General features: G+C 38.9%; 2 long non-coding RNA genes across 5 annotated transcripts; one reads left to right on the top strand and one right to left on the bottom strand.

Moving 5' to 3' along the window:
* The first annotated feature begins 6816 nt into the window (after nucleotides 1-6816).
* Nucleotides 6817-9672, top strand: LOC110817636 (uncharacterized). Its single transcript, XR_002540231.2, has 2 exons — nucleotides 6817-8545; nucleotides 8603-9672. It is a non-coding gene; the product is annotated as an uncharacterized LOC110817636 (long non-coding RNA).
* A 2405-nt stretch (nucleotides 9673-12077) lies between these two features.
* LOC148252981 (uncharacterized) lies at nucleotides 12078-18145 on the bottom strand. 4 transcript variants are annotated; one of them, XR_015813281.1, is made up of 4 exons: nucleotides 14586-18143; nucleotides 13677-14363; nucleotides 13348-13444; nucleotides 12078-12299 (listed from the first exon to the last, which is right to left on the bottom strand). It is a non-coding gene; the product is annotated as an uncharacterized LOC148252981 (long non-coding RNA). The 4 variants fall into 4 exon arrangements; XR_015813282.1 differs by lacking the exon at nucleotides 12078-12299 and having other exon boundaries at nucleotides 12306-13444; nucleotides 13677-13747; nucleotides 13957-14363; nucleotides 14586-18110; XR_015813279.1 differs by having other exon boundaries at nucleotides 13348-14363; nucleotides 14586-18145.

Below are 18145 nucleotides of genomic sequence, written 5' to 3'. Positions count from 1 at the left end.
TAAGCATTGTGATTTTTAGTTAATAATTCTAAATAGAGTAATTATATTTTTAATTCATTTTTATATAAAAAAATCATTAAAAAATTACATTTTGGAATAATTTAGTAATTTAGAGTCCAAATAAAAATAAATAAATATGAGTTCTGAATTATGATAGTTGATATGTATCATAATTTAGAAACTAAATTGATAATAATTTTCCATATATTTAGAATATAATTTTTCGTATATTTAGAAATTCTTAATAATTCGTTCCCATATAATCGGAAAAGAATATTATTTTGTTCATTCCAAATTTACAAAGAGAATATTTGGTGTCCGAATAAACATAACCTATTAAGAATATTTTTTTAATTAAATTGAATAAAAAATATCTTTTATAAATTTTAAACGATAAATTAAAATATTAAGTATTATATATGTATTAATTGTTAGCTATATTTTGATTAATTATTGTTTGTTAGTTTTAATTTTGATTAATCTTCTCCATTTTTAAGTTAATTTTCTTCTTATAAATTTTTGGTAAAAATTTGGGCATTTGGAGAATCCACTAGGTTTATGGACCCAATAAAAATAAAATATCAACTTTTATAGAATTAAAATTTTAACTGTAACGATCCCGAAAATTTAAAAACGAAATATATATAAAGAATATAAGTGCTGAAGCGAAATAAAAGGTTCTGGTTAATATCTCTTACACGATAATTTAAACGTACTAACAATACCCGTGAACCATTCCCTTGACAAACTTAATTTCCATGGCCGTTCCCATACTCCGTCCGGTATGGGTGCCAAACAATAAACCTCAATACCCCGTCTGGTATGAGGGTGAAACGAGCCGTCCCCATACCCCGTCCGGTATGAGCGCCAAAATATTTAAAATCTCCATATCCCGTCCGGTATGAGACAACGTTCTCAGTAGGGTTCCCTATGGAGCCGGTCCGTCCACCATCTCCTAGGATATCTAGTGAGGTTGTCAACTTATTCATTTATCAATTTACACCCCTTTCTTATTTTTTTCTTGGCTTCCCTTACCCATTCAAACATGAATACTTAAACAAACAACGAGCATCCAACAAGGTAAGCATATATTAGATTCACAAAATCAAGCGATAGTTAAGTAAACAGTGATTTATGCATTCAAAACCATAGAATAAATAAAACAGATACCATAATGCATTTAAAGTATAAAATAAACCAAACAGAAACTGACAGAGAAATATGTTCGATTCGAGCTCTATTAGCAACTGTAATTAATTATACATATCTACTCAATTTGTACAAAATACAATTTTATCATTTATTCAGATTTTAATCCTATGATAGGAAATAGGGTGAGGGGTTCTTACCTGATTCGAAGCCAAAAACTGGATTTTCACTGCGCCTACGGGCAGTCCCTGGGTTTCCTGAATTTTTTCACAGGAACTGAAACGCGCTTACGATACCTGCACATGTCCTAAATAACTCAAAAATCAGACCCAAGGCCTATTCGACCAATTTCAGAATTTCAGCACGGCGGAGCCGCCGTGCTGCATCGGGTTGGCTGTTTCCGACCGTTTTCGACCGAATTCGACCAAACTTGCATTGGTTCTTGTGAGAAAACACCCATAGGGCCCTCGGTGGGCCGAAAAAATACGAAAAACTGAAACTTATCGGTGGCGGGGCTTTCCGGTGCGGCGGCTCCTCCGGCTCGAGTCGCGATTTGGTATTTTTTTCCGGTCAACCTGTAGAGAAAGGAACGGTGGTCACAATAGTGTAAAAATTACATCGAACGGAAATCGGAAAGGGCCTCATTGGAGGCAAAAACTGAGAAAACCCACGACGGCGCCGCTGGGCTTCGGCAGCATTTTTCAGCCAATTGGCCAGTGTTTTGGCTCCGATTTGGCCACAAGTGGGTTTAGAATCGAATTCTAAGCCAATGGGAGAATTTTTACCTTGTTTGGTGGCCGTAAAGTGCTCCGGTGCGGTAGTGGGTGGCGACGGTCGGCTCCCTAACGGCTGGGCTATCTTCTCCGACGAGAAATCTGGTGGCTAGGGTTAGGGTTTGGGTGTGGATGAGATTATTTATAACCTTCCGCTTTTAATCTGAGCCGTCCATCGCGATTTAATGTAGATCGTCCGATCGCGATTAAAAAAGAAATGAATCTAGACCGTTCATCGCGATGCAATCTGGGCTGTTCGTGCGCGTTTTTGATCTAGGCCGTCCGTGCGCGCTGGAACGGATCTCAACCATTCGATTGCGCGCACGCGGATTGCCCACGTGGCTCCCTTCTGCGTGGCCTCCCGCGTCAACGTCTTTGCCACGCGGCACGTTCTGGTTGGCCGGGACTGCTGACCGGGCAGCTGACGTGGCACAATTTTTTTAAATTACGTTTTGACCCCCGATTATTAAATTTTCTTTCAAAAATACCCAAAGAACCCAAATTTTCACTATTTTTTTCCAAAATTATTTTTAATTAAATTCTTAAAATAATTTTACCCCTTATTATTATTATTATTATTATTTCTATTTAATTAAATTAAACTAAATTAAAACTATATATTATTACATAATAAATTATTTTATTCATATAAAAATTAAAAAAAATTAAAATAAAATAATACTAATAATAATAATACCAATTGGGGTGTTACAACTCTCCTCCCTTAAAGAAATTTAGTCCTTCAAATTTGCCTTTTACTCTTGATCGAACAAATGGGGGTACTGAGCTCTAAAATCTGATTCTAGTTCCCATGTAGCCTCCCTTAGTGTGTGTTCTGCCATAAGACATTTACAAAGAATATTTTCCGATTGCGGAGAAACCTACTCTTTCGATCCATAATGCCGACTGCTACTTCCTCGTAGGATAAGTCTTCTTGGAGTGGGAGGGGATCGTGGGCCAAGACATGAGAGGGGTCTGAGTTGTACTTGCGTAGCATGGGCACATGAAATACATTGTGGACCTTGAAAAGCTCTGGAGGTAGTGCTAGTCTGTAGGCAGCAGTACCAATCATGTCTAATACTTCGAATGGTCCAATGAATCGGGAGTTCAGTTTTCCCCTTCTGCCAAACCTACTAATTTTCTTAAAAGGAGTGACCTTGAGGAACACCCGATCGTCTTTCTCAAATGTTAAATCTCTCATCTGGGTGTCCGCGTAACTCTTCTGCCTGTTTTGAGCCGTCTGAATGTTCCTTATGATCTTAACTATCTTGGATGTAGTCTCATCTACCAGTTCCGGGCAAAACAATTTTCTATCGCCCACTTTTTCCCAACAAATCGGTGATCTGCATGGACGCTCATATAACGCCTCATACGGGGCCATGCCAATGCTCGCTTGGTAGCTGTTGTTGTAGGCAAATTCTATCAGGGTAGCTCCCTTCTCTCCTCTTGACCCTGTTGGGCAGCAATGAGTCTTTCTAGCATCTCAAATATTCTGTCAACATCTTTCCGAAGCGAACCATCCCGGTTGCTTGGTGTAGCGGGGGTCTTCCTCTCCTCATATCTATGCACCTGCATTTCACAAGAAAGGGTTAAGTTATGATTCATTGGTTTGATATTTCTCTAAGTATTATTGTGTAAGGGACGAGTCCGAAGAACGCGACTCTGATACCAACTGTAACGACCCCAAAAATTTAAAAAGGAAATGTACATAAAGAATATAAGTGCGAAAGCGAAATAAAAGGTTCTGGTTAATATCTCTTACACAATAACTTAAACGTATTAACAATACCGAAAATAAGTCATCTAAAGGAAAATACTGGAAATGAAAGACTATAAAAGAAACTAATAAACATCTAGGTATCTACTCGCCGTCTTCTTGTAGATTAGGCTCGGGAACCAAGTCCTCCTGATCTGAAATGGTTAAGTAAGAAATGAGCTACACTACCCCAGTAAGGACATCACACTATATCACTGTCACATAAGTAAAGGTTGGTAGAAAACCAAAAACAACCAACGGAGTACAAGTTTCAAGTAAATTTATTTATCAATAATCAAACCATTTACCGTCCACTTACCTCAGTGAGATTTGTAAAAACGACCCATAGAAACAATAACATCATAGATATCATAAGTTTATACATAATCTGTAACATAATACATGTCATACTTTAATATTTCAATCATTAAACAACGTTTGCTCCCTTTTTATTAGTCTACTAGTATCCGTGGGGATCCATAGGGGTTCTCGCTACCCGTGAACCATTCCTTTGACAAACTTAATTTCCAGGGCCGTTCTCATACCCCGTCCGGTATGGGGTGCCAAACAATAAATCTCAATACCCCGTCTGGTATGAGAGTGAAGCGAGCCGTCCCCATACCCCGTTCGGTATGAGTGCCAAAACATTTAAAGTCTCAATACCCCGTCCGGTATGAGACAACGTTCTCGGTAAGGTTTCCTATGGATCCGGTCCGTCCACCATCTCCCAAGATATCTAGTGAGTCTGTCAACTTATTCATTTATCAATTCACACCCCTTTCCTATTTTTTCTGTTACCCATTCAAACATGAATACTTAAACAAACAACGTGCATCCAACAAGGCAAACATATCTTATATTCACAAAATAAAACACTAGTGAAGTAAACAGTGATTCATGCATTCAAAACCATAGAATAAATAAAACAGATACCATAATACATTTAAAGTGTAAAATAAACCAAACAGGAACTGACAGAGAAATATGTTCGATTTGAGCTCCATTAGCAACTGTAATTAATTATACATATCTACTCAATTTGTACAAAATACAATTTTATAATTTATTCAGACTTTAATCCCGTAATAGGAAATAGAGTGAGGGGTTTTTACCTAATTCGAAGCCGAAAATCAGATTTTCACTGCGCCTACGGGCAGTCCCTAGTTTCCCTGAATCTTTTTCCGGAAACTGAAACGCACTTACGGTACCTACACATGTCCTAAATAACTCAAAAATAAGACCCAAGGCCTATTCGGTGAATTTCAGAATTCCGGCATGGCGGCTCCGCCGTGCTCCGCCGATAGTGCCACCGCGAGCGGCGGCGATTCGCCTCGGGTTGGCTGTTTCGTTTTCGGCCGAATTCGGCCAAACTTGCATTGGTTCCTGTGAGAAATCACCCATAGGGCCCCTTGGTGAGCTGAAAAAATGCCAAAAACTGAAACTTACCGGCGGGGGGGCTTTTTAGTGCGGCGACTCCTTCATCTCGAGTAGTGATTTGATATTTTGCTCTGGTCAACCTGTAGGGGAAGGAACGGTGGTCACAATGGTATAAAAATTACATTGAACAGGAATCGGGAAGGGCCTCATCGGAGGCAAAAATCAAGAAAACCCGTGGCGGTGCCGCTGGGCTTCGGCAGCGTTTTCTAGCCAATTGGCCAGTGTTTTGGCTCTGATTTGGCCACAAGTGGGTTTAGAATCGAATTCTGAGCCAATGGGAGAATTTTTACCTCGTTTGGCGACCGAAAAGTGCTCCGGTGCGGCGACGGGTGGCGGCGGTCGGCTCCCTGGCAGTTGGGCTGTCTTCTCCGACGAGAGCTTTGGTGGCTAGGGTTAGGGTTTGGTTGTGGATGAGATTATTTATAATCTTTCACTTTTAATCTGAGCCGTCCATCGCGATTTAATCTGGTCCCTCCGATCGCGATTAAAAAAGAAATGAATGTGGACCGTTCATCGCGATGCAATTTGAGCCATCCATACGTGATTCAATCTGGACCGTCCGTGCCCATACAATCTGGGCCGTCTGTGCACACGGAAATAGATTTCAGCCGTTCAATCGCGCGCACGCAGATCGCCCACGTGGCTCCCTTCTGCGTGACCTCCCGCATCAGCGTCTCTGCCACGCGGCGCGTTCTGGTCTGCCGAAACTGCTGACCGGGCAACTGACGTGGTACAATTTTTCTAAATTGCGTTTTGACCTCTGGTTTTCAAATTTCTTTTCAAAAATACCCCCAAAACTTAAATTTTCACCCATTTTTTTCAAAATTATTTTCAATTAAATCTCTAAAATAATTTTTACCCCTTTTTATTATTACTATTATTATCTTTTTATTTAATTAAATTAAACTAAATTAAAACCATATATTATTACATAATAAATTATTATATTCATATAAAAATTACAAAAAATTAAAATAAAATAATACTAATAATAGTAATACGAATTGAGGTGTTACATTAACTTAATTACCAAGACATTTAATATAAGTTTTCTGAAAATTTTAAAAATAATGACTAATTTTTCATGCCTGACTAAAGATGGTTGTTTGATCTCTAAAAGGACCTTGGGTTTTGGCCATATTCATTATTTTAATTTTTTTAATTATCTAATAAGTTATATTTTAATTTAGCTTTACAATTTTAAAAAATTAATTTGTTAATCATCAATGATTTATTTATAAATTTATTTTCTATTAATGTATATAGAATATTATTATTTAATTATTAATAGTTTTTAAACCTTTTATTTTCATTTTTTGATAAATTTATTTATTATTCTATGTAACTTAAAATTATTTAATATACTATGCTGACACTCTGGAATTTTCTTTTAAAATGATGAGATGTACAAATGACAAAAATTCCTAAATCAATAATGATCGAACATTTTAGCACTTTTCTATTCTACAAATGATAAGAAGCAAAAAAGGAGATTTTTTGAATAAACAAAAGAACAAGGGCAATAAATTTTAATAGAGAGGGACTTAAATGGAAGAGACGGACAAGAATGGCGCTAAAAATGCAAATTCCATGGAAGTAGGTGAATCAACAAAATGAAACACCGAGAGCCAATTAGCTCTGGTCACGTGTGCTAGCGACGTCAGAACGTGCTAGTTAGAAAAGAGTGATCTAGATGAAGCCATCTTACACTAATGGGGCGAGTCACACGGTGTTGAATTAATCCCTTAATCATGGACGACTCAGATTTGAAAAAGCAGAACAATGATCAGGATTAAATTTCATCAGTTATAAAAAAGGAAGAGGTCGAGCTACAGTGACTCATGGGAGAAAGAAGAACTAAGTTTCTTATAGGTGATGAGAGAAAGAAGAGGGAATTACTGCTTCCAAGGTCGAAAGGGGGGCAAACGATGAGGGATTTTACCAAGGCATAACCACTATCACTCGGGAACGAAGAAGTAAGATCAATTTGATCTTGAAACCGAGTTTTGAAATGGATACATTTAATTTTCTAAAAAGTGATACTATGAGTAAATTTTAGAACCCTAATGAATAATTTGTGCGAATTTAAGTCTGAATTATCTATGTGAATTGAAGTCTACTGAAGTTAATTTCTTCACTGAGGTAAATTTTTATAAGCTAAAATGATGGGAGTATGAGACAAAAAATAATTGTTGTAAAACCCTTGAGAGATGTGGGAAGTCTTAGGCGTCCGGGTAAGCAATCCTACTTGAATTAACAAGCTTATCAGTTTAGCTTGATCCAAAGTTAGTGATGCCTAAGTGAATTAAATAGACCACTACAATCAGATAGGGAAAAAAGGGAATGAGGTGGATTAGGATACAAAGGGAAAAAGAATTTTAGGAGATACTGAGTAACTAAACACCCTACTGTATGAGGTTATAACCCAAGATTTAAAGACTAGAGGAAAATATAACAGGGAAATGTCAAGATGATTTAGAGATGTAGTGATGTTGTTGGGAGAAGCAATATACAACTCTGAGGATGGGTGTAGATAGAAAGTGAGGATGTGTGAGGAAGACAAGAGATTGAGAGTAAGGAAAAAAAGGGGATAAACTGTATAGACTTAAAAAAATGAGAAGAAAAAAAAGGAGCAATCGTAAATAGGTGGACGAGTGTGGGGAAATTGAAAGTGGAAATGGTAATAACGAAAAAAGTATAGGAAACAAAAAAATGAAATAAATATTGTAGAGGTAGACCTTTAAGGGTGAGACAGATCTTGTATTCAGATTTAAAGAGATTGAAAAGCAGGTGGCTTCCTAGTTTGATCGGAAGACACTGTTAGGATCCATAGATCCCAACGTGTTCCCACAAGAAATCCAAAATACCGAAATGGAAGAAAATGACTTAGTCAACCGCACATGCACCAACCATCCCCACAAAATCGGTCCACCATATCCACATTCAGCCAATTCCACTGTGCAACAACTCTCCACAACAGTAGTGGACCATTATCCCTTATCTCTTTCTTTGGAAATCATGTTCGTAGAAGTAGGAAGTAGTTATTAGCTTGTAATCCCTCTTTGACTATTTAAAGCCTCGACATATGAATGAAAAGCAAATAGAAAATCATTCCAAATTCTGGGTTCTTTTCTCACCTTAAGCAGAAAGATTTTTATTTCCTTCAAGTTTTGATTGGGACCTAACATTGGTATTAGAGTTATGTCTAATAAGAAGAGGATTGAACAACTCGAAGCAAGTGTTGGGAGGCTACAACATAGCTTCAGTAAAATAGAGTTGGGAGTTGCGGATAAGCTACACCAGATGGAGGACACCCTTAAACGGTTGACAGAGGCGTTGCTAACTAACCAAGAGGATTCCAGCAGCAACAACCCAGTTTGAACGGGGTCAGCATAGCCTTTCCGTGAGGAAGGACCCGGTTGAAATGAAGGTAATAGCCCGCCCTTCCACTCTCATCTTGCCAAACTTGAATTTTCAATTTTTGCAGGGGGCGATCCGACCGAATAGATTAGCCGAATGGAGTAATTCTTTGATTACCAAGCCACTGCCGATGAACAGAAAGTGCAGCTGGCGTCTTTCCACTTGGAGGGCGAAGCCAACTAGCAGTGGCAATGTCTTCACCGAACTTATCAAGAAGAAGGGAAGCTGGTGACGTGGACCAGGTTTGTAGAAGAACTTCGGCTCCGCTTTGGGCCAACAGAGGTGGAAGACTTTGATGAGACATTGTTTAAAATTAGGTAGGTCGACCCATTGAGAGAGTACCAAAAAGAGTTCGAATGGCTTGGCAACCGAGTCCACGGTTGGACCCATAAGGCTTTAATTGGAACCTTCAAGGGCTCAACCCGAAATAACAGATGGGATAAGGATGTTCAAGCCTAGGACCCTGAAGGATGTGATAAGCCTAGCCCGTATGCGTGAGGAGCAGTTGGGCCGTTAAAGTAGGCTGGACTGGGTGGGACAGACTCAACCCGACCCACCAGCACGCTCTCTATTTGACTAGACCCCGCGAGATCTAGCAGCAACAGTCGCCGCTCGCAAATAGTTATCCTAGGAATAAGCACAACGTCAGCGAGCACAAGGTTTGTTCTTCCACTGTGACCAAAAGTTTACATTCGGCCACAGATGCCGTTGATCCCAACTATTACTTCTGGAAGTCGACAAAGAGGAAGAGGGTGGCGAATCGGTGAAGCCTGGCTGAGCAGAGAGACAAGAGCACCTGAATCTTGAGGACAAGGTTGCTAACAAAGGGGAGAGTGATGTTAGGATTCGTAGATCCCAACGTGTTCCCACAAGAAACCCAAAATATCAAAATTGAAGAAAATGACCCAGTCAACCGCACGTGCACCAACCATCCCTACAGAACCGGTCCACTATATCCATATTCAACCAATTCCACTCTGCAGAAGCTCTCCACAACAAAAGTGGACCATTATCCCTTATCTCTTTCTTTGAAAATCATGTTCGTAGAAGTACGAAGTAGTTGTTAGCTTGTAATCCCTCTTTGGCTATTTAAAGCCTCGATATGTGAATGAAAAGCAAGTAGAAAATCATTCCAAATTCTGGGTTCTTTTCTCACCTTAAGTAGAAAACATTCTTCTTTTCTTCAAACATTGATTGGGACTTAACAGACACATGTTGGAGTAGGTGTTGAATTAATATAGAAGTAGTTGGTGAATTTCCCATTTGGGTATATGTGGTGAGCAGACTTGGAAACTAACTGAAACCTCCCTGTAGTGCGGTGATGTATGAGTAGGCACGACAGAATTTAAACTGTGGAATTGATTCTATTTGAGTAATGTTGGATTTGTGATAAGTGATGTCTTTTAAATGTCCTCGTGGCGCTCTGTGTGTGAGCATATGGGGTTAATTGTGTGATTGAGGGATAAATTCTGGTTGCTTACTGATTGAAAAATGTGTCTTGCGAATGATTTTATTATGTAATATGTATGTGTGTGTGTGGTTAAATAAGAAGCCTTAGGGGATTTCTGCATGAATAATGATGGCATATGATGGGTATGTCTTACAAATTTATGTGTTGCAGGGAGTGTGAGTGTGTGTGTGTGGCTACTTGTGGAGCCGTATGCTTAAATCCTAAAAAATAGTCTCAGTTTCATGGTGGGTGAGTTGCTATAAACTTACTTTATACCGTGTGTGTGCGTGTGCCGTGACTGCTTAAGAAACCTGGGATTAACGAATACTGGGAGTGACTGGTTGGGAAAATGTGGGTGTACGTGAATACGTACATGGGTAAGGGGAGAATCTAATGGAAATGAAAATCTGGGAAAATGTAGACATGTCTTAAACTGGGAATAGTATGGGGTATTGTCATGAGTAATGTTGATATGTGATAAGTGATGTCCTTTAAATGTCCCTAGGGGATAAATTTTGGTTGCTTGCTAATTGAAAAATGTGTCTTGCGAATGATTCTGTTATGCAATATGTATGTGTGCGTGTGGATAAATGGGAAGCCTTAGGGGATCTCTGCATGGATAATGATGGCATGTGATGGATATGTTTTGCAAATTTTTGTGTTGCAGGTTGTGTAAGTGTGTGTGTGGCTACTTGTGGAATCGTATGCTAAAGCCCTAAAGAATAGTCTCAGTTTCATGGTGGGTGAGTTACTATAAAGTTGTTTCATACCCTGTGTGTGTATGTACTATGACTGCTCAAGAAACCTGAGATAGAGGGATATTGAGAGTGACTGTTTGGGAAAGTGTGGGTGTGTGTGAATTACAGGGGTAAGGGGATAATATGATGGAAAGGGAAATATGGGAAAATGCAAACATATCTTAAACTGGGAATAGTGTAGGGTATTGTCATTAGTTTGCGGGATTCCGACATTAGTCCATAAAGGAAAGTTACTAAAATAGTATACACAGAAGTATGGTAAGAGTTTAAGGGACCAATGAGCTGAAGATAACTAAGGAAATTTGGAGAATTAATTGCACCAATTTCAATTATGTTAGTTTGAGCTTTAAATTGATCTTATTGGGCTATGTAACTTACTCTTTTATTATCTTACAAAGACTGTCAAACAGGAACAAATCCAAGAGTTTCTAGAGCCTGGTTATGACTCGGAATATGTGCATAATTAGCTACAATCACTAATGAATTTTTTTAGTATAATTTTTGATATGATGCAATTATTATAAGTTAGTTTGGACTAGACACTGAAAATAGTGATATTGTAGATGTTTACAGTTGCTAGATGATTGTTATGTTGCATATATAAGCTAGGGGAGACAATTTTAGTTCATATGTTCTTGTCTACTGATGTTTTAAAACTAATAGAAAGACGTTTGACACCACACTCTTTTTGGGGATTAGGATATTACAGTTGGTATTAGAGCGGTATCCTGAGACGAACTGTGACATGATAAGCTCGTAAATAGGAAAAAAAAATAATAAATAAATAAATAGATAAATAATAACATATGTATAACGAGGCAAAATAAATTAAGACATCCCCGGGTTAACTCAATCTAACTTTTGGTGGCATGTAAGATAAATGGAAATCTTAAAGAGGGGTAGAGGAAGGCCACAAAGGGGATCTACTCCAACTCTCCTGGAACTACAAAGGACTCAACCGAGATAATTTCCTTCCATCAGGTACCACTTCCTGCATTTCATGTTGTGTTTGGATGAATTTTATGGTGGTTTATTAATGTATGATATTGTATGGTAATGACATAGTATGACAATAACATAGTAAGGTAATGACAAAGTTAGAACATGTTTGTGAAAATTGCACATTAATATATAATAATGACAACTATTTTGTTTGGATTGATAGAATGATATGGTTGTATATTCAGTCAAATTACTAATTTGTTCCTGCTTTATTGTATGTAATATTAAATAAAAAAAGAAAAAAAACACATTTAATTTGTAATTTAGTCATTTAATTTGAAAAATTATTTAAATTGTAATTTTTAATGAATTATGTAACGGCCCTGGAAATATTAAAATGAAATGAGTATTTAAATATATCAAATGCGGAAGCGAGATCAAAATTTCAGTTAACATCCCTTACACGAAAAACAAAAAACGTACTTAAAATATAAAAGATTAAACTAACTAAGAGAGAAACTCGAAAATAAAACTATGAGTATGACTACAGAGTCTCTAGGCATCCCCTTCGTCGTCCTCCTGCGGAACGGGCTCGGGAACCATGTCTTCCTGATCTGAAATGGTTAAATAAGGAGTGAGCTACACTAGCCCAGTAAGAACATCACGATATCTCACCGTCACGGAGGTAAAGGTGGGTAGAAAAACACAAAAAGACCAATGGAGCATAATTTACAATAAACTCGTTTATTAACATGAAAACCTTTACCATCCACTTACCTCGGTGGAATTTATGAAAACAATATAAGAAAAATAATAACATTATCATAATCATGGAATAGTATAAGCTGTAAAACATAACACTTATCACGCCTCTTGTAATTCAATCATTGTACAACATATCTTTTTTCTCATTTACCAGCCTACTAGTATCCGTGGGGGTCCATAGGGGTTCCGCTACCCGTTAACCTTTAACATTCATAATCAGTTTCCAGGGCCGTCCCCATACCCCGTCCGGTATGGGCGCCAAAACCATGAACCTCAATACCCCGTCCGGTATGAGGGTGAAACGGGCCGTCCCCATACCCCGTCCGGTATGGGCGCCAAAACCATAAACCTCAATACCCCGTCCGGTATGAGGGTGGAACGGGCCGTCCCCATACCCCGTCCGATATGGGTGCCAAAACCATAAGATCTCCATACCCCGTCCGGCATGTGAGACCACAATCCCGGTAGGGTTCCCTACGGACCTGGTCCGTCCACCATCTCCTAGGATATCTAGTTAGGCTGACCCTCATAATACAATTATCAGTCTACACAATCTTTCATTTTCCTTTTCCTCAGTCAGCATCATCAATTCACATACAAACAAGCAAAACAGTAATTCATGCCGAACAGACAACATACAGTATCAGTTTTTCAGTCATTCAACCAATGATTAATAAAAACGTAGTATTTGCACACAAATCTGTAAAATGAACACATCAAACCTCATTTTGCATTTAAAGCTGTAAACAGGCTAAATAACAGTAAATCACCAATCACACTAGACTCGGGCTCCATTAGTCACCTTAAGCAATTTCACACATTCGTTAATTCAAGAAATACCGTTTTATCATTTTGAACTTTAATACCGTGATAGGAAATAGGGTGAGGGGTCCTTACTTGTTTTCGGAATCCGAATACGATTCACAGTGCGCCTGCAGGCCGTCCCTAATTTTCTCTGAATTTTTCCCGGGGAACTGAAACACACTAACAGTACCTGCACGTGTTCCAAAAAAAATCCAAATTAGGCCCAGGGCCCCTTTCGGACCAAATCGCAACTCCGGCACGGCGGCTCCGCCGTGCTCCGGCGACGGCGCCGCCGCTGGCGGCGGCGAGTCGCCTCGGGTTGGCTGTTTTCGGCCGAATTCGGCCACACTCGCATTGGTCCTTGTCAGAAAACAACCCTAGGGCCCTCGGGGGGCCAAAAATCACGGAAAAGCGGAGCTTACCGGCGGCGGCGCTCTCGGGTACGGCGGCTCTCCGGCGAGGTTCGTGTTTTGGTGATTCGGCTTCGGTCAACCTGTAGAGAAAAGAATGGTGATCACGGTGATATAAAAATTGCATCGAACGGAGGCCGGGAAGGACCTCGTCGGAGGCAAAAACCGAGAGGGGCGCGGCGGCGCCGCTGCGTTTCGGCCGCGTATTCCGGCTGTTTGGCCGGGATTTCGGCCTCAATTTGGCCATAGGAGGAATCAGCGGAGAAAAACGAGTCGGGGGTATGAAATTTACCTCGATCGGCGGTCGGAAATTTCCCCGATGCGGCGGCGGGTGGCGGCGGTCGGCCTCTGGTTCGTCTTCTCCGGCGAGCGGCGGGCGGCTAGGGTTTGTGGTCTGGTGTGGGGGTTCTATTTATAATCCCTTGCCTTTTGATCACAGCCGTTCATTTCGTTTTAATCTGGGCCGTTCATTTTTGATTGAATCTGGGCCGTCCGTGCGATTGAATCTGGGCTGTCCGATCGCGCGATTGATCTGGGCCGTCGGATCGAACCCACGCGGATCGCCAACGTGGCTCCTTTCGGAGTGACGCGGTCTTGCCACGTGGCAGGCCCCGGTTGGCCGGGACTGCTGACGTGGCTGCTGACGTGACCCCCTTTTTTTTTTTTTTTCCTCCTTTCCGGGTGCTACAAATTATTTTTCTTAAAATAGCAAAAACAAATTTTGTTATAAAGAATAAAAATTGATGCATGAGGGTATTGGGATAATCAAATTTATTCCTAAAACTCACTCAACGTATATAATACCGAAACTAAAATCGCTAGAATAACTCTTCCATTTAATTAAATTTACAATCCTAAAAGAAAAACAAAAATAAAGACTAAGAAAAATAAATAAAGAAAGGAAAAACATCACAGACTTACCGATAAGTTGATCCCCGCTCCTTGACTCAACAAGACTTCTAAAGACTCGTGCTTCTCGAAAAACTTGAATAAACTAATTTTAGCAAAAATACGAAAAGAAGAAAAGCCAAAATTCTCAATAATTCTCTCAAATTTATTCTTAAAGGTTGTGTTTATATTCTTAGGGCAAAGAATTCCCTCAACGTATGCAATACCGAAACTAGAACCGCTAGAATAACCCCTCCATTTAATTGAATTTACAATCCTAAAAAAAAAAAACAAAAACAAAGACTAAGAAAAATAAATAAGGAAAAGAAAAACGTCACGGACTTACTGATAAGTTGATCCCCACTCATTGGCTCAATAAGACTTCTAAAAACTCCTACTTCTCGAAGAACTTAAATAAACTAATTTTAGCAAAAATGCTAAAAGAAAAAAAGTCAAAATTCTCAAAAATTCTCTCGAATTTATTCTTAAAGGTCGTGTTTACATCCTAAGGACAAAAACTTATTTATAGTTTTTCTTGAGCAAACTAGATAATTGCAAAATCTTGAGATAATTAATAAAATAATACTCTACATAAAATTCTATTTTAATCTAGAATAAATACATAATAAAATAATTATTCTATCTCAAATAAATTAATTAAATAATCTTAAAAGATAGACTTACATTAAAATAATAATTAATTTAAATCTATATTTATCCCATATGAAATGCAACATTCCAAGAAAAATACCACAAGTCATGAAGTGATGAAGTCATTTATCTATTAACAAGATTTTATAATTTCATTTCCATCTAGTGATGTGAATACAAATTATATAATAGTTTCTCGAAAGCAATCTGTAAAGACTTTTCCCAATATCGTCGTTATAACAACAGTGTTAAGTGCTAAATGTGGATTAATTCAGTGTGTGGGTATGGTGTCATACTCCCGAGTCCTGTTCCCTGGACATGCCTTCCCTCCCTTAAGTGGTAGAATCTACTAGTGGTATCTCCTGTTCGTGTTTAGGTTTCACTATGTATGAAAATAACACAATAATGAACCTACAATGCCCAGTAAGGTCAAATTTAGATTCTCAAACAGGGTATTGAATGCAGTACAATTCCTAAATCAGAATTCCCTCAACCTCTTTTCATTGCTGTGCTGGTGTTCTCTATCTCATCATACCCGACTCTAGTAGCAGATTTCCCCTTAAGCCCCTATTGTTTCATATATTGCTTCAAATCAGTAACCATACTGCCATTAATATTTCCCTTTCCTATCCCTCTACATCTCCCAAAATTATATGCAGTTAGGCATCATTTTAATTTCCTACTACCCTATAATTATCCCTCTGACTTCCTCTTTACCTCCAGCCTCCTACCAGGCCACTTCCCTTTATACACAGTCTTCCAGCATTCTCCAGTGAAACGACCCCCATACCAGTCACATTCTGTCTCCCAAATGTGCCATGCTAATTCATATATAAAGAGAAGAAAAACAGAGAACACCAGGATCTCAATCCCTCGACCCACTCACATAATGGGTCAACTTTGTTACTGGCTTCCCTTCACCAGAGTGCAGAGGATGCATACACACAGACACCACATATGCAGCGAGCATTACTCAGAGTTCTTCGGGGCTTCAACCCTTCGACCCTATATAGAAGGGCCACAATTATTCTCAACTTCGCTCTTCACAAGAGCATACCAACAAATATGAACCAATTAAAAATTATCAATTTGCAGAAAATCATGCAATGATCCAGAGGGACCTTTTTTTAGTTTTAAATGCTCAATATACCCTTATAATTTCACATGTCAATCACACCTAGTATTTTAAGAATACTAAACTCTCGGGGCTTCTACCCCACGACCCATTCTGACTGGGCCACTGTTTCCCAAATTCGCTCCCGTCGGAGCACCAAACAAATAAAAAATATGCCAACAATACGCACCATAAACATACCAGTCTAACAACACATAATATACCAACAGTAAGATCCGGGGCATCGACCCCCCGATCTTATGCAAAAGGGCCAAAGTCGTTCACAGAATCGCTCTTCCCAAGGGCCGACCAATATTCACATCAATCATGCAGTATAAATTTTCAGAAATTCCACAACAATCCTGAAAGACCCCATTTCAATTATAAATATTCAATATCTCGTGAAATATCCAAAGTCAACCGTACACAATAAAATCAAGCATGCCAAACTCTCGGTCTTTCTACCCCTCGACCCAATTATTGGGCCTATTATAATGTCATTTACTTTTCCCATGAAACAACCACAATGCATATAAAAAAATATATAGATGAAATTAACCCAAATCCCATTCATTTCCAATATGTATCGGATGTTAGTTTCCCCTCCAGATGTGCAGAGTTCCTATTAATCCTGCATTCTATCATAATTTTCCTCTCAACAGATACCCAAATGAGTTAGTCTCCAAAACTATAATCTCAACTTATTGCTAAACTTAATATGCAAATTCTAACCTTAAGGGGAAAACGAAACTGTAACCTACGTTGCGTAGCAGCAGCAACTATGTGTCAAGCCCTTCCCCCACTCTTATTTTAACTTCTAGTTGATGCTCATTTTCATCACTAATAATATAAAATTAATACAAAAGAGAATGAGCAGATGCCATGCAGTCTTGGCCATGATTTGACTGTATTATGGTTTAAAACCATAATAAGTGACCCCCTCCGGTAGAGATATCTTTTATGGTTTGACATCCCTATCCATTCCCATTTCTACCCGCTAGCCTCACCCAATTTTCAGTTTCTTTTTCCTTATGTTCATATTGCTGCAGGTCACACTTTCCTTCTTGGTATCCCCCGAATTCCCCGTCTCTCCTTGGATTACAGTGTTGCTTGGTCCTATTTTTTCTTTTGGCTACCGCCTTCTGTCTCTCTGGCTCTCTCCCTGCACCTAGTTATTCCCTTTCTCCTCTACTCTTCTCCCCTTCCTCTCGCTCTCTTTCATATCCGAAACCAGGAATTTCAGATACTAATTCAAATTCAATATTTGAAATCTAAATTTGTCTTACCTCAATAAAAATCCGTTTTGTTGCTATCTTCTTCTGTTTCTCCTCCCTTCCTCAACTTGTTCCTCTCCTATTTCACACCCTCTTTCTTTTCCTCCCCTTTCTTCCTATCACTACCTCCCTTTTAAACTAAATAAATTTAATCACAACCGTTGGGTTCTCTCCCTATTCCTAGCCGTTCATCACAACTAGAACCCCATCAATACCCTCTAAATCGCTTGATGAGCGCCGGGTGTCTCTTCCGGAACGTTCCTCACACTGGTAACGTTGTTTGCACACCTGGCAGTGGTTAGTTTGCTCTGTTATTTTCTGTTTACTGATTCCATCATTTTTCAAAATTTCTCTCTTTTTCTTCTATTGTTCTTTCACGATTAGGTCTTTATTTATTTATGATTTTAGTGGATGCAGAGTGTATGTGATGTACTCCTCCATTCCTATGGGGTTTATTCATGACTCATATGTACACGCTCATAGATATTTTTTTATTCTAGTAATATTTGGTATACCGACTGTTACAATACCCTCAAAAGAAAATTTGTTCTCCA

The sequence above is a fragment of the Carica papaya genome, chromosome 7, assembly GCF_054855325.1.
Source record: "Carica papaya isolate Zhongbai chromosome 7, ASM5485532v1, whole genome shotgun sequence".
NCBI classification, from domain to species: Eukaryota; Viridiplantae; Streptophyta; class Magnoliopsida; order Brassicales; family Caricaceae; genus Carica; species Carica papaya.
Note: the sequence above shows the minus strand (reverse complement) of the source record. Positions and strands in the feature narration are given on the sequence as shown.